This window comes from Ambystoma mexicanum, chromosome 6q, assembly GCF_040938575.1.
Source record: "Ambystoma mexicanum isolate Mex_15411 chromosome 6q, UKY_AmexF1_1, whole genome shotgun sequence".
In the NCBI taxonomy this organism is placed as follows: Eukaryota; Metazoa; Chordata; class Amphibia; order Caudata; family Ambystomatidae; genus Ambystoma; species Ambystoma mexicanum.
This window is the reverse complement of record NC_090937.1, coordinates 487,639,012-487,655,455: the sequence shown is the minus strand read 5'-3', so window position 1 is coordinate 487,655,455 and position 16,444 is coordinate 487,639,012. Positions and strand designations below refer to the sequence as shown.

General features: G+C 47.6%; 1 protein-coding gene across 5 annotated transcripts in view; it reads right to left on the bottom strand.

The window, feature by feature from the left end:
* Window positions 1-16,444, bottom strand: part of CENPE (centromere protein E) — a 2,471,681-nt gene that overhangs the window by 329,075 nt on the left and 2,126,162 nt on the right. The gene's annotated exons all lie outside the window — the stretch shown is intronic.

The following is a 16,444-nucleotide window of genomic DNA, read 5'->3' as shown; positions in this document are numbered from 1 at the left end:
AAGGTGTAAGATTTGTTCTTTTGCACAGTTTCTATTTTAAATAGTACACACAGACATACCTACACAACCCACTGGGCAGGGCATTCAGCATGCCCAGGCTTCTCCCAGACCCTCAATACGCAGTGGCTACCAACTGCAGCTATGGCCAGTGGCCACTTTGCACAGGGAATGGGCTTTATGAACATCTCTGGCACCACCTTACCCACAATGTGGCCATTGGACTACAACAGGAGCTTAGGTGCCACACCAAGCTACATGTTCTGACGCCATGGCTATAAATAAAAGAAACAGTAGCCACGTTGCCCAGAGCATGGCCGTCAACCATGCCCTAGGCAATCTCTGACAGTTTCAATTGTAGTATTTTGCAAACTACTTTATTTGGACTAAGAATATGTACACTGACATTAGCAATCCTAACAATTTGTAGACTTCACTTTTTTATAGTTAGTAACCTTAAATCTTCTTTAAAAAATGATTTCTCCAGACTGATTTCTGCATTTTGTAATCTTTTTTGTTATCACTGTTCAAATGACTCATCTCTCACTAATGTTATTTCTAATGGATGTTCCTCCCACGGATTCCTCATCTATGATATTCCTATCCCAGCGCAGCTTTTCTTCTGAAACATTTCTACCACAGGGGACGCGGAGATGGATCGGCACATGGAAATTAGTGTCCTGAAGATCCAGCGACACCAACCAGTCCTGGAATCGGAGAGCCTTGAGAATTTCTTTCAACATCGCCACCCTGAACTTGTCTTTCCTCAGCAAGTTGTTCAATGCCCTGAAGCCCAGGATGGGACAGAGTCGTCCTCCTTTCTTGGGTACCAGAAAATTATGAGAGTGGTAGTCCCATCCTCTCTCTTCGGATGGTACCCATTCCACTTCACCCTTTGAAAGCAGAGCTGGCTGCTGGGGAGGGAGGGTTGTCTGTCTGGAGGTCTTTAAAAGAAGGGCACACAAAACTCCCATTTGAGAAGCTAAAAGACCCAGGCATCTGAAGTGATCTCGTTCCACCTGCATCAGTGCTCAGAGACCCTCCCTCCAAATGGTGAAACATCTGGGGAGAACTCAAAGAGGCTTAATGGGCGATGCCAGCTCCGCCACTGCTGCCGAAGTCGGTTGTCCCTTACAGGCCCATCTGCCCCTTCTGGGATGTGAGAAACATCTCTAACCCTGCTTGCTTGCAGAAGTTGTGATTTCCTCGCAAAGAGAATGAACCCTGCCTATAGAAGAGAAGCAGAAAGATTGCTAGGTAAGCTGTTGTACCACAAGCCCCAAGGACTTCGCAGTCAGTTTGAAATCTTTGAATGTTTCTAAATATTTGTCACCATCTGGTCCGAATAGGTGTTCACATACAATTTCATGTCCAAAAACTTGGCTGAAAAGTTCAGTGAAATACCGGAGCTTTGAAGGTATGCCGCCGCCCGCAGAACTGTGCAAGATACCCATGGCATGACCACACAATCAGCGGTGTTGAGACCTGCCTGAAGGGCCTGGCAAGCGACCTCCTTTCCATCGCTAACTGTTGTAGCCTAGCGCCTAACCCATCTCCAGCGTTTAGTATTACGCCTGTTTGAAAGAGCAGTGGAGCTTGGAGTGTTGGTGTGAGGACTGGAATCGAGTGAGCGTGGGGGTTCCAGGAATGATGGTTGGGGACAGGCAGGGAGAGAGCCAGAGAAGGTAGAAGCACATCACCTAATCTCCTATCTTACCTTCCTACTACTACTAGGCAAGTTGGAGGTGGCTGCAGCAGACCGTGAGCTTACCTCTGTGGCTTAGACCACCAACCCTTCTGGAGCAAGGTGACCTAAAAGGAAGGGAAAATCCTCCCAGGCTATCTTATACTTTTTGGTGAGCTCTGCATCTACGGCTGGGCTGGAACATGGTTTCTGCCTCAACGTGCCAAATGGGTCAGATATGGGAACATTAAAGGGCAATGCTCTCTCTGACTGAGGGTCTTTGTCCAGGATGTCCGTGAGCTCATAGGCCAGGAGTGGCTTAGCTGGGGTACACTGCTCCAAAGCCAGAACCATCCTCTCCACTGTCTTTCTGTACTAGGCATAAGCGGATGCCTGCTGCAGGTCGAGGTCAGGTAAGGTGTCAAGACCATTTGCCTCATTCAGGCCTTCAGTCAATGCAAGTAAGTTGGCATGGTCCATAAAGAAGTCTGCTTCTCTAACTACCCCGCTCATTGGCTCCACACCAAAAGGGACATGATCCCCTTCTTCATCAAAGATCAGCCTCATGGAGTGGAAACATTTGGACTAGGCCTCTTGTTGATGATTCTAGAGTCATCGGAACCGCTGTTGGCTTCATAAGCGTCAAGGGTATACGACCTGTCAAGGCCACCTTGGCGCTGCATCCTCTGGGCACCACTGGTCCCTGGACTGGCTGCGGCATCGAGACCGGAGCCATACCCAGGGCAGCTTTTCAAAAGAGTTGGAGCACATGGGTTTCACTTTCCTTCCACTCCTCTCACAGGGCACCAGCAGCCGTGAAGGACTTACCACGCTCCTCCGGCAAGCCAGAGTCATGTCTACGGCAGTGTTTTCTTCTTCTTGTAGGAAGACGAATGGTGGGACTCGCTTCCTGAGTTCAAGCGCTGCTTCATTTTCTTACGGTGCCTCTCCTTCTCCAAAGTAGGGTCTTCAGTGTTTGGGGCCCGACAAACTGACAGTCGATCGTGCTGGGAACTTCGATGGAGGCCGCTGAGGGCTAGTTTTGCAGATCGTTCCCCGATCCCCTTCGGGTTCGTATGTTGACAGGAACCGCATTGTTCGACATTGTGTTTCACCCCAAGACACCACGCACAAATATCGTGCTGGTCCGTGATGGACATGTTTGAGCCGCAGTCCTTACAAAGCTTGAAACCTGTGGTTTTAGGGCCCGACATATCAGAGTTGATTGGAAAAAATTAACTGAAGAGAATGTTGGTGGAAAAAAGGAACTGAGTTATAGAGGCGTAGTGACATGATATGGACAGAGTCAAGGCGTGGCTTGGTCGAGTCATAATTGAGTCGACGGTCGATACAGGGCCGCACTACTTATTTCTTTATTTATTACATTTATTGAACGCCCAGACCCGGAGGTATCACGGCGTAGTTACAGACAGTGGATAAGTACAATCTTTATATCATAACAGTAGAACACAATAAAACAATGGTAATGTTACATACAGTGTATATACAAGTGGAGGGTGTAGGTCTGGTCAGGATGGGTTGGGGGTTTTAGCTCAGTTTAATATTGGTTGAATAACCAGGTTTTCAGTGATTATTTGAATTGTGAATAGGATGTTTCGTTCTTGATATTAGTAGGTAAGGAGTTCCAGTGTCTAGGACCAAGGACTCTGAAGCTGCTGCCCCCCACTTTCTCTCTTTTATATCGTGGAATTTCGAGGTGCGAGTTATTATTGGATCTAAGGAGTCTGGTCTGAGATTTCTTCATGAGTGTGTTGATGAGGATTTGTGATCTTTGTTGGCAATGCATTTATGTGTGATGCTTAGGGTTTTGAATAGTATCCTAGCTTGGATGGGGAGCCAGTGGTTGTCTCTCCTAATATTGGAGATGTGTTCAGATTTTTTTATGCCTAGGGCAGCTCGGAGAGCTTTTTTCTGCATAAGTTTAAGTTTGGCTATGTTGGTTTTGGAGGTGCCATGGAAGAGGATGTTACAATAGTCGAGCTTGGACACTATAAGTGCTCTTGCTACTGTAACGCAGTTATCAGGTGAAAGGAATTTACGACTTCGGGAGATGAGTTTGGAGGTATAGGAAGTGGAGGAGGCTAGGGTGTTTACTTGGTTTGACATAGTTAAGGTGGCGTCTAAGTAAACACCAAGTGTCTTAACTTGTTTAAGTACTGGGATTGTGGTGCCATCAATGACGAATGATTTATAAACTGGCTGAAGAGAGTCAATTTTTGATGTTGAACCTAATATGAGTAGATCTGTTTTATCGTCGTTGAGGCAAAGGCTATTATTAGCCATCCAGTTTTGGATAATTGAGTAGATTTGGTTAATGAGCAGCGAGTCTTGCTCATGGTTGCCTGTTAGTGGGATGAGGATCTGGGTTTTATCTGCGAAGTTGGTGTAGATGACACCCATGGCGTCCAGGGCTGCAAAGAGCAACTTAGTATAGGCATTGTACAATGTGGGGGCTAGGCAGGAACCTTGTGGGACACCTATGGGAACTGGTATGGGGCCGGCAGATTCTTTGCCGAAGGACACTCTTGATGTCCTATCTGCTAAGAAGGATTTGATCCAGTCAGCTGCATTCTTAGATAGACTGAAATTATTGGCTAGTGTGTTGTAGAGTTTGTCATGGTCGACCAAGTCGAATGCCGCTGAGAGGTCCAGTAGCATTAGTAGGCAGAGTTGACCTGCTTCTCTGGTGGCATCCATTTGGATCTTCAGATCGAGAAGGGCTGTCTCCGTGCTATGATTGGGGCGGAATCCTGTCGGTCCCCCAGTAGTTGGTGATGTTCTAGGAGGTTTTGTATTTGGGAGTAAGCTATTTTATCAATAATTTTCAGGAGAAACTGGACCGTTGTAATAGGTCGGTAGTTCGTGGGGATTGATGGATCCAAGTTTTTTTTTTTTTGGAGGGAGGGAGGGTCACCCATGCTTTATTGATGCTGGTGGGGACTGTGTTGGTGGAGAAGGAAGCATTGACAAATTCGGTGATGATGGGCGTTAGGGTGGGGGCGCAGAGTTTGACTAGTGATGGGAGCCAGTAAATCAATAGTATAGGTGAGGCTTTGTAGGTAGCTGTTAGGGAGAATTCTCTGTTTAGGCTGAATTTCCCTACCTAGTGAGTCCCCCAGCAGCTTTGCTGGATTACTGGGGTTTATTTTTTTTCTCCTGCCAAGAGTGAGACTCTTTTACCCTCACTCTTGGGCATGTTGAAGTGTGTTTTCTTGGGTAAACCTTGTGTTGAATGGGCTATGGGGTCTTTTACTCCATAGGGCCTCATATATTTTTGTGATGTGGGTTACACAGCACCCTCTGTGCCGTAACCCAGGGGTGTCCTAGGGACTCCCCAACATAGACTCCATACCCTGGGACTGACTACTGTCTCCCAGGGCATGTAAAGTCACCAAAGACTTTACTAGTCTTAAATCCTGAACAGAACCAGTACAAACCATCATATTGTGGACGTACTGGCTGGGGCAATTCGATTGCCCCAGGGTCTGTTATTTGTGGGGGCACGTCTCCGTCCCCCCTGATCGAGTTTTGGCTGGTGGCAGTGGAAACTACGTTTTATATTCGACCGCGAATATTTTCCTATGGGATTTCCCATTGTTTTAGGCTAACACATTTAATTATTTATTTACGGTAGCCTTAAACATACCGCCGGTTTATATATTTATTATTGTAACTCCGGTTGGGATTTTTTGCCAAAACTTGATGCTAAAATGGCGTTGGCATTCGCCTCTGTAACTCTGATCCAAAGTGGAGCCCTTTGTCCCACTTTTGGCGGGCTTCTCCACAGAAGCCCTCCAAAGTGGTGCCACTCTGTCTGGGGTACTTAGGAGGGGTGGAGGGGGATTTAGGCACCCTGGACTGAGTTACCTAGGTAACTCAAGTCGCACTCCGTCCTGATTGGCCCAAGTGGTGAGCCGGCCGGCTCACCACTTAGCATGTTTGAGTGACAGCTAGGCTGGGTGAATGGGGGTTTGCTGCATAAAAGCAGGGCTTTGGGGACTGGAACTTCAGAAGTCGCCACAGGACCTAAGAATCCAACGAGGGACGAGCTGAGCTGATCTGCTACGACGACACCGCCGGTGGAGCCCTGCTGAACCATCTCACCACTTTTCCCGACGACCGAGGAGAACTCTTAACGGAGTGGCTCCTTCCCTTGACTGGTGGGGACAACCAGTTTTCACCTTCTTTCCGCTCTTCGAGGTATCTCGTGGCCGCCTTGCCAGTGCCAAGCACCCCGGCAACCGGAATACCCACCACTTTTACCCCAACCGCGAAAGTCGGTACGAACCTTTAACCGGAGGACTCCGCGGCTGGTTTCTTCCCGGGCAGTGCAACGACCTTCCTCTTCTGCTCTTCAGCGAGATCTTCTTCTCCCCTGACCGACGTCGAGCCTTGCTGCCACTGCCTGGAACAACTGCCCCCGCTGGAGGATCCTTTCCGTTAAGGTACCGTGTTCCGCCTGGCTTCCCTTGCCACCGACTGTACGGGGTAGTTTTAGCCCCCGGCTTTCGATCCTGGGATTGCCTGGGACACTTTGGCTAAACTTTCTAAGCCTCTTTAACTCTTTTCCGAACTCTTTTGCAAGACTCTGAATCCCTACCAACTGTGTGATCTTGGGCACGTTTTCGCTCTGTCTGCTCTAAGAGTGGGCCCTGCTTAGTGACTCTTGCTCACCTGTGACTTTGTGCTTCCTTGAGCTTACAAAAAGTGTTCTTAACCTTAGAGTGGTGTGTTTATCCTAATTCTGCTCCTTCTCCCTTCTTTTTACCTACTAGAGTGTCATCTAACGTTAAGCGCTCACCTCTGTTTGAATTATGTGGTGTTAACCTAGAGTTGTCTAGATAGGAAAAAGGATTGGGACTGCTTTCCATATAACTGTGTTTAGAGTGTTTTACTATATTTTGCTAGAGTGTTTTCAACTTATGTGTTCTTAAGAATAAATAACTATATACTTTTGAAACCAAGCTCTGGTCAGTGTTTGCTTGTGTTATTGTGTCTGAGTACATATTGTGTATACTGTGCATACTGCCTAACTCTTCTTGAGGGAAGTCTGACTGCTCAGCCACAGCTACCAGGTAAATGTGGGTGGTGCAGACTGCTACCAAGTGGGTTTACTGCTATACCTGTAGTCTTAAATCTTTTGCAGTGTTCCCCAAGGGAACTGCACAGGTTTCTGCCTAACAGTAGCGATCTGCTAGGTAGCCGGGATTGTTGGTGTCTGGAGTTGTATTGGCTAGTAGTGCGTTCAGGGCAAGGGAGAGGTTGTCTGCTGAGAGCTTTTTGATATTTCTTGTTTCAAAGGTTTCCAGTTTTTTGGGGGTAGTGTGGTCTATAATGTTGTTATTCAGCGTAAAAGTGATAGCCAAGTTGTCTGACCACTCTATGGGGAGGATAGAGTCAATAGTGACTTGTGAGTTAAGAGTGAGGAACCAATCCAGAGTTCTTCCTTTGGAATGGGTGGGTTCATTTATCAGCTGTGTGAAATTCATGTCTAACATAGCTGTGTGGAAGGCTAATGCGCCCAGATCTAGGGGATCACTGAAGCCTAAGTTAATGTCTCTGAGAATGATACATTTAGTGTTAGGCTTGATAATGGGAGTTAATAGTAGAGGGATGTCCAGGTTGGGGTGTTTTTATTTGGTGATCTATACACTACCAAGAAATTGGTGGTGGTTTTAGGGTTGGATGTAAATTTTACTAGTAGTAGTCCGCATCCCTGTATTTGTTCCATTGTGCAGGCTCTGATTTGTAGGGTAGTTCTGGCTGTTATGGCGACTCAGCCTCCTTGGGTATAGGTCCTGTCTGTCCTGTGGATGCTGAATTCTGGGTGGGATGGCAAGAGCTAGGAGTGGGCCTGCAGCAAAGTGCAGCCATGTTTCAGTGACTACCAGGATATCAAGTTGTTGGTCCACAACAAGGTCGTGGATTTCAATGGCATGAGCTCCGAGGGATCGTGCATTGATTAGTGTGCCCTTGAGAGTGGATATGGGGGCACGAGGTGGTGTATTACCTGGGTTGGGGGTGTGAGTAATGGTTTTGGAATTGGTTTGGGGTTTGGTGGGTTTCTTGGAGTGGTCTTTGTATTGGCAGTTGTTTGAAATTGTTTCTAATTTGGTAGGTGTATTTGTAGTTGTGGTGGCTCGGTGGGTGGTCTTAGTTCTAGCCCTCAGTCTGTTGAGCCTATCAATATCCAAGGTGGGTGTAGTCTTATTGTTTGTCTCATTCGGTCGGGGTTGTGCGGCAGAGTTGTGACTGGGGCTCGGGATGGCTAGTACTACTTTATTTGTGGGGCTGGAGGAAGTATTTTTAGTGGGTGCAATTTGTATGGGGAATGGAGGTAGTGAAGGGAGGAATGGGGTAGGGCCGGTGGTCGAAGTGGGTGGGAGCGGTCGGGAGCGGTGCTCCTCTACTTCTTTTAATGAAGTTTTACCATTCATATACTTTTATTTTTAAAAACCCGTTCCGGAACAGTTTCGTTTTAAAATAAAAGTGTAGGAAGCAGTTGAAACTAGCACTTTCAGTGCAGTGCACTGGACATTCCCTTAAACTGCAGGCGCATGCATTTGGGGGTTTATATTGTACATGGGAGGGGGTATGGAGATGGGGTTTGCAGGGAGCGGTGCAGACCATTAGGGAACATAGCTCCACTACTTCTTTTCGTAGACTTCGACCACTGGGTAGGGCAGGGGACTGGGTGGTGGCGCTGACATCCCAATCTGGATGAAGTATCCTCTGGTGCATGGAGTGGAATGGGGTATTTTGCAGAAGGGGAACATGATGGTTGTCAGGAAGAACAACATTATGTGGATAAGATTAGCTGCATTCAGTTCAGTCGCTATTACAAGATAGGCTAGAATGGATAAGGATCTGCTGCATACAATTCCGACACAATTACAGGATAGGCTAGTGCTGCTGAAGAGCAGCTGCATTCAACTCATGTGTCAATGCACAGAGTTGGTATCACACTTATGAGGTTTGCCTTATGTTGTATCATTGCTGTATTTGCTATACAATCCCATGGCCCCTCCCTGTTGCCCTATGGGCAATTTGAAACAGTTTACTTGATGTATGAACACCTTTCAAATCCACACTAAAGGGAATGCTATGCTTATGCATCCGAAACTGGAGACTATTAATGAAGTGGGGTATTAAGTAGGGTATTCAGTAGGTGAGTACTAGTACCCTTGTAGGTAAGCTGGTATAAGGTTATAAATGGCACAGCTGTAAACTAGTTGATTAGGGTGAGGTTAAGGGAAGGGCTGTACGCCTGGATCGAGGAACAGCTATTGTCTAGAGGATGGGTATTAGACAGGCATTAATTCACACATTCACTCCGGAGTTGCGACACCAGGGCCTAGCAACATAAAGGGATGGTAAATAGCAGCAGGCTATCCTAACAATCACAGGATTATTACACAGTGTCTACGTACTAGGTACACATCAACATCAATGGTGCCTAGGTATAGGCCAGGAAAGAACTAAACATCAGGCAACACGAAAGGCAAGTTGTGTGTAACAGTGGACAGTTCAACTACTGACTGGCAAAGTGCGAGGAATTATGCGTAATCCTAGTGTATTGCGCTAGGCAGCTCGCAAGACACTGGATAGGGCAATGACTGGCATAAAAGGTAAACAGCATTGTTAAGGCAATGAATATGGGCAATGAGAGTGACAATTGCACAGCAGGCTGCTTCAGATAGGCTGATTCAGGCTTCAGACTTCCCCAGTCCAAAAAATAATTCCGAGCTGCTGACACTGGAAGGAATATCTATCAGATGAGCAATCTGCCCAGTGAATGCAATCCATTGAAAATTGGTCTCTTTTGTGAAGAAAATGTATTTGTCAAAGATATTTTAAAACCAAAGATCGTTATTTCACCAAAGAGGATGGGCCTTAAACATTCCCTCACCCCGCTCTCTCCCTCTGGTATTGGCCGAAAGGAAGAAAAAGGAGTAATGAGTGGGGCACGAAAGCAATGCAATGTAAACACAACAAATTATCCTTAGCCAGACAGGGAATCTTGAACAAAACCCAGCTAAATGTGTTCAGTCATGGAGAATTAGGGAAAGGGATTGCTAATTGAATAGTTTGTTGCGGCGATATGCCCCGAGGTGGCAGGCCAAGCACTTTAGGGCCCGAGCGCAGCCCCACCACATAGGGCCATATCGCCATTAGTTCTCATGTAGTTCCCTACACAGGTGTTAATAGTTTATTTTTTCAATGGAAAGTATTTTCTTTCTGCAAACGGGTGCCTTGCGGCATCCTGTTCACGGATAGAAAATACTATAAAATGGCCACCATGGGATAGGAAGGCGAGGTTGCACATGGAACCCCTCTTCCATGTCCATGCCAGCCAAATGAAGCAGGACAGAAGCTGCAGGATCTGTGCCGCAGCAATCAGTTAAGTGAGGATTGGGGTGTGGGTGTGAAAAAAATAAAATGCAGGATTGGTGGGCGGTGGGGGAGGAGGGGTTTGGTGTGGATTGAGATGGCGGGTGGGGGAATCGGCCATCAGGTGACCTGGAGCGTGGGCTGACAGTAGCAGTGTCAGTCAGCATTCCATGCCCTCTGATTGGCTGCCTGCACCATTGAGGGTGCTAATGAAGGATAATATATATTGCAGATCTTTGTCATTGATGGTTTTTATTTAAAATGTATTTAACACCTTATTATTCTTTTCAATAATCTGTACTTACCGTTTATTTCTGAGATTGTTATTCAGAGCTACAGTGCTCCCTGGTGAGCTATGATCTTACAATCCAAATTTGTTAAATACATTAAACCGGTTTGCTTGTCATGGCAATACATCTTTGATTGCTGAAACAAAAGCAAGGGCGCTTTCCATAATGGTTCACATGAGCAGTGGGATCATTCAGAGAAGGGAAAGATCATTCAAAAACATAGGTTTGGTTTTAATGCTTTACACTCTTAATTATTATCTAACCTGTAATTATGTCCCCAAAAATGGTCTACTGTCTTTAGGTCTTTGCAGAAACTCAAGGAGGGTGACAAGCGTAGAGAAGGAGGAAAGAAGTTCCACAACATTGGGGCATAATGAGAAAAACACTGTCTACATGTTATTCTCTATTTGACCAGAGAATTTGTAGCCTAAATATTGTATTACTGCAGGCAGTCTGTGTACCACATGGCATCTTTAACTTTTAGCCAGATAAGTAGCTATTCCCTTCTGCAGTCAACTATAATTAAGACATACAATTTTAGAGACAATGCACCTTTCCAAAAGCATTTAATGCAAGACTACCAAAGGAGGTGACAGGATTGATTTTCTTTTCCCTGCATTGTGTCTTTCTCTACTGCAAGAAACAGGAGTAAGGGAATGTTAGGCAGGTCAGACTACAAGCAAGGCATTCCACTGTCAATGTGAGCAAGAACCAAAGCCTGACCAACTGGTCAAAAACCTTCTTCTGGTAGAAAAGGCTTCATCTTCTTCGGAAGGTACGGTTGAAAATATACCTTTTGAGTTCCTTTCTCAACATTAAAGTAGGGGTCCAGGAATAAGCAGAGTAATCTTGCACCCTCCAATAGAGTTCGATCAAAGAATGTAGTTTAAGGTTTAAGTTACTTACCTGTAACTATTGTTCTCCAGCATGGGTCTGGCATGGATTCACATGCTCATGAATATTACCCGTCAGGCTGGGAATCCTCAGTAAAAGGAAAAACATTGTTTCACTTTAAAACTGTATTTCTCCTATAAAGCAATCACTGTCCTCTGGTTCATACAGCCTCCATCCGACAGTCCTCTACCTAAGCTCCGCCTCTGTCAGACATATTCAGATTTGGTAAGCACGTAAAGTGGCAGTATGACCAAGAAGACCCGCAGAGGGGCCGAAGGGAGGGTCCACATGTGAATCCATGCTAGACTAATGCTGGAGAACAATAGTTACAGGTAAGTAATTAAAACCTTCTCCAGCATGGGGTGTGGTATGGATTCACAAGCTCATGAATAACAAATACATAGCAGTACAACATTACACAACCACAGGAGCTGGCAAAGCTCAACAGAAGCAATTAACTCTTACCTCTGGAACAGACTCATCTCAGTTGAACAGGTTGCGTAGCACTGCTTGGCCAACTGTGGACTCCTCATTGAAATCCCCGTCGACGCAGTAGAATTGTGAAGGTGTGCGTGCACCTCCACGTTGCAGCCCTGAAGATATCGAGCAGGGGCACACCAGACAGGTATGCCGTCGTTGTAGCAATCCCTCTGGTGGAGTGGGCTCTCGGACGGCTGGGCAGCAGTCGGTTCGCCAACCGATGGCAGTGCGTGATGCAGCCGGACAGCCACCTTGAGATGGAAGCCTTGGACAAGGCCTTCCCATGGTTCACAGGACCAAAGTTCACAAACGGTTTTGAAGTCTTCCGAAAACTCTTCGTGCGCGTCACATAGAACTTCAGGGCACAAGTCATGTCCAGGGAGTGCAATGCCCTTTCCGTCGGCGACGAAGGTTTCGGGAAAAAACAGGTAACCTCAAAGGCTTGTTGAGGTGAATTCAGATGGAGCCTTCGGCATGAAAGACGGGTGCGTACGCAGTACCACCCTTGAGTGGTGGAAAGTCAGATATGGTTGCTTTCAGGATAGGACCTCAATCTCCCCTGCATGCCTAGCAGAGGTGATGGCCACAAGGAAAGCCATCTTCCACTAGAGAAACTTTAGTGGCACCTGATGCATCGGCTCAAAGTGGGCCCCCCCATGAGCCTTGTCTTAACCACGTTGAGTTCTCATGCCCGGGCAGGAGCCTTCACCGGCGGGAAACATCGGAAAAGTGCTTTGAGAAACTCCTTGGTTTAGAACAAGGTTCTTCCCAGGGATCTGGTGTAGCGGGAGATGGCCGCCAGATGTACCTTGATGGAGGCGTGCGCCAGACCAGACTTTGCTAAAGATAGCAAGTATGGCAGGACCTGTGGAGCAGTGAGCCTCAGGTCACGACTGGCACCACGTAGCAAAAATGCTTCCACTTAGCTGACAACTCATAACCTCCAAGCTCCAAGGCTGCAGGAGCAAAGCCTACAGGTTCAGTGATCCTAGGTCATGATGAAGGATTGCACCTCCTTCTCTGGTGAAAAGATCCAGAAGCACCAGCAACTTGACTGGAGGCGACGTTGACAGGCGAGGAGGGCCGGATCCCAAATGTGCCTCGGCCAGGTCGGGGCGATTAGTATCATCTTGCATTGACGCTGTCTGAGTGTGTTGACTCGTAGCAGGAGAGGGAACGGAGGAAACGCGTACAGAAACAGCCCTTCCCAAAGGAAGGAGAATGCGTCCCCCAGCCTCCTCAGCTGGTGGAATCTGCTGACAAACGTCTGGCATTTGGAGTGTGCCACCGCTGCTGCAAACAGAGCGATCTGGTGTCTGCCCAATTTGACGAACAGGCGAGCCACCTGATACTGACGAAGCTCCCACTAGTTGCAGGAGCGCAGGTCCCTGCTGAGAGAGTCTGCAATGGTGTTCTTGACTCCTGCCAGGTAAAGAGGGATGAGGAACATCCCTTGTCCGACGCCCCAGTGTCACAAGTCCTGCGCTTCGTTGGAGAGCGCGGGGATCGAGTACCCCCCTACTTGCTGATGTAGAACATGGTGGTGGTGTTTTCCCTGAAGATCCTCACCATCTTGCCTTTCAGAGATGGTACGAACGACTTGAGGGCCACACAACACTGCCCGTAGCTCCAGGATGTCGATATGTAGATCCTTCTTCTCCGGCACCCACATGCCTCTGGCGTGCAGAGTTCCGGTATGCCCTCCCCAAACCTCCAGGGCGGTGCCCGTGGTGACCTTCTCCTGATATGGGGGTTTTTGAAATCCCGTGCCCTGGGCAATATTGTAGCCGACGCTCCACCACACTATCGCCCGGCGAAACTCTCCGTTGAGTGATCTTGTCTGTGAAGCTTCTGGACACCTGTATCCAACGGGCATCCAGAAATTCCTGTAGGGGTTGCATCTGCAACTTGCAGAGACGGACGAGGTAGATGCAGGAGGACATCATGCCCAGTAACTACTTGATGGCCTGCACCGTGGCCGTCTTCGTTGACAACAGCCATTGCACCTTTCCTTGAATGGCTGCTAGCCTCTCCTCCGAGGGCGATGCTAGGCAAGACACAGTATTGAGTCTGGCGCCTAGGAACAGTGCGCTCTGCGATAGCGTTAAGCAGGACTTCAGATAGTTGACAGAGAATCCCAGACCAGTCTGTAACCAGTCGGTCATCTCTGTGTGTTCGTTGGCAAGCTCCCGTGAGCAGGCGCTTATCAGCCAGTTGTCGAGGTACGGGTAGACGTGTATGCTCTGTAGACATAGATGGGCCTCCACTGGTGCCAGGCATTTCGTGAACACTCTTGGGGCCGACTTCAAGCCCTAAAATGGTAGTGCTTGCGCTGCACCACGAAATTTCGGAATTTCGAATATTTCTTGTGAATTGGGACGTGAAAATAGGCGTCCTTCAGGTCCAACGACTTCAAGAAGTCTCCTTTCTCCAGTTGGCAGAGCACGTGTTGCAAGTGACCATCCTGAATTTTTGGGTCTTTAACAATTTGTTCAGACACCGTAGGTCCAGGATGGGTCTCCAGCCCACTGTCTTCTTTCTGACTAGAAAGAATCTGGAATAGACTCCAGAGCCCCGGAGCCATTGGAGAAAAAGCTCTATCGCCCCTTTTCACAGCATGGCTCGTACCTCTTCCAGAAACTGCAGGATGTGCTGCTCCTGCTGGAGACTGGCGGAATACAAGGACACCTGCATTGGAACTCCAAGGTTCGCACCTGGGCAAGAGCCTCCAGCATCCATCTGTCAGTGATCTTTCTCCATTTGCTGGCGAACCTCGTCAGCCGGCCTCCCACCCGGGTGCTCACGTGGGGGCCCGACGTTTTGGCCGGTTCAGACTTGCTTGGGTGCAGGCAACGCTGTGCTCAGCTACCGAAGGCCTGGGAGCAGCCTCTGTTGGCTTCTTGAGTTGAGGATCGGGAAGGGTGTCTGTAAGATGTAGATAATCCTATTGACGACCGGCTCAATTTTCCTCTGGAGGAGCGAAAAGACGAGCGGTACTGCTGGAGAGTGCCGAGGGAACAGGTCATCTCTGTATCAGTCTTGATGGGCTGTAGAGATTCGTCGACTGCCTTCCCAAACACATTTTCCCTGTCGAAGGGCATGTCCAGCACCTTCGCTTGGACCTCCTCACCGAAGTTAGTGGACTTCATTCCCATTTGCCGGAACCCTGTGTCGGCAACTTCCAATGCCATTGTGATGCCGTGGTCTGATGCTACTCCCCCTTTCTGGTAGAGGGCGAAGGCTTCCATCTTCTCATCGTCGGGGAGGAACTCTAGTATCGGCCCTAGCTTGTACCACAACTCCCAGTCATACCTGGCCAGGATCGCCAGTGCATTGGCCTCCTTGATTGTGGACGCCGGTGTAAATTGCCTTCTTCCCCATGGCGTCCATTCTCTTCCCCTCGCTGTCTTGAGGGTCCTAAAACTATGGTTTAGTCGATGGTTTCCTCGCGGCCACCAACAATACCAAGTCTGGCAATGGTTGCGACTTCAGGCACTTGGGTGCGGAGTCAGTGCCCTATACTTCTTTTCCAGCCTATACCGCTTGGCTAGGGCTGTGTTAGGCAGAATCCTGTGCAGTGCCCTTAGGGACCACTACATCAGATTAAGACCACAGGTGGCAATACAAGTTGTACCTTTGGTACAAGCCTGTACTACTAAGTTATAGTGGTAGCAGTAGCAGAGCAGCCAGGCTTATCTCGAGAGTACATGAGCAGTAGCAGAGATTACACAAAGGGACCACAATTACTGAATCAAACAAACACTGACTCAAGGTTTCAGGTAAAAAATATAAGTACATTTATTTTTTAAACCATCAGTTATAAACACAACACCTCTATTAAACTTTAAACAAAATCACACATTAAATATACTACAACTAACCAATTCACTTTGTACAGTAAGTCTCAAGTTAAGTACCCTGTGTTTGAATGAATCGGTGTTATGAACAAAACACGATACTGCGGATATGGTTGCGATCACTTTTTGACAGTTCGGTCTACTAAATAAATGCGTATCCGTGACATGAAATGCTACCGGGGCAAAAACACACTTAGCACCTGAGATACCCAGAGGGAGTTGGAGGCAAAAATCACAGGCAATATTTAGGTTAGGCAGACAGTATCGAGAAACACTCAGAAGAACAAGTTACTTCTTACCTGGTAACGTTCTTTCGATGGGATGTTCCTCCGACGTATTCCTTATCTTGATAGATCATCTCCAGCTTGCTGGCCTCGGAAATTATTATTTTTTTTTCAGTAGAGGGCGCTGCGCGTCGACGTCCCTCGAGCCGATGTCCCTCGACAGCCTCTGTATCGGCGCCGACGTCATAATGTGTATAGACTCGCACAGCGTCTGTTGCTCATTTCCGTTTTGACGTTTAACAGTTGCTTTACATGAATTGGTTACTGACCCCGAAGGAGCGTAAGCTGTAATTACAAGGGAAGTTTTACTGAGGGGATGGATGGGAGGGGCGATAAGGAATACGTCGGAGGAACATCCCATCAAAAGAACGTTACCAGGTAAGAAGTAACTTGTTCTTTGAAGGGATTGTGTCCTCCGACGTATTCCTTATCTTGATAGACTCCCATAGCAGTAGTGTGTAACTGGAGGTGGGAGTAAAATTGCCATATTTCCCTTCAAGAATGAACCGAGTACAACACAGCTTTGCCAAATCTAGTCTGTTGGCT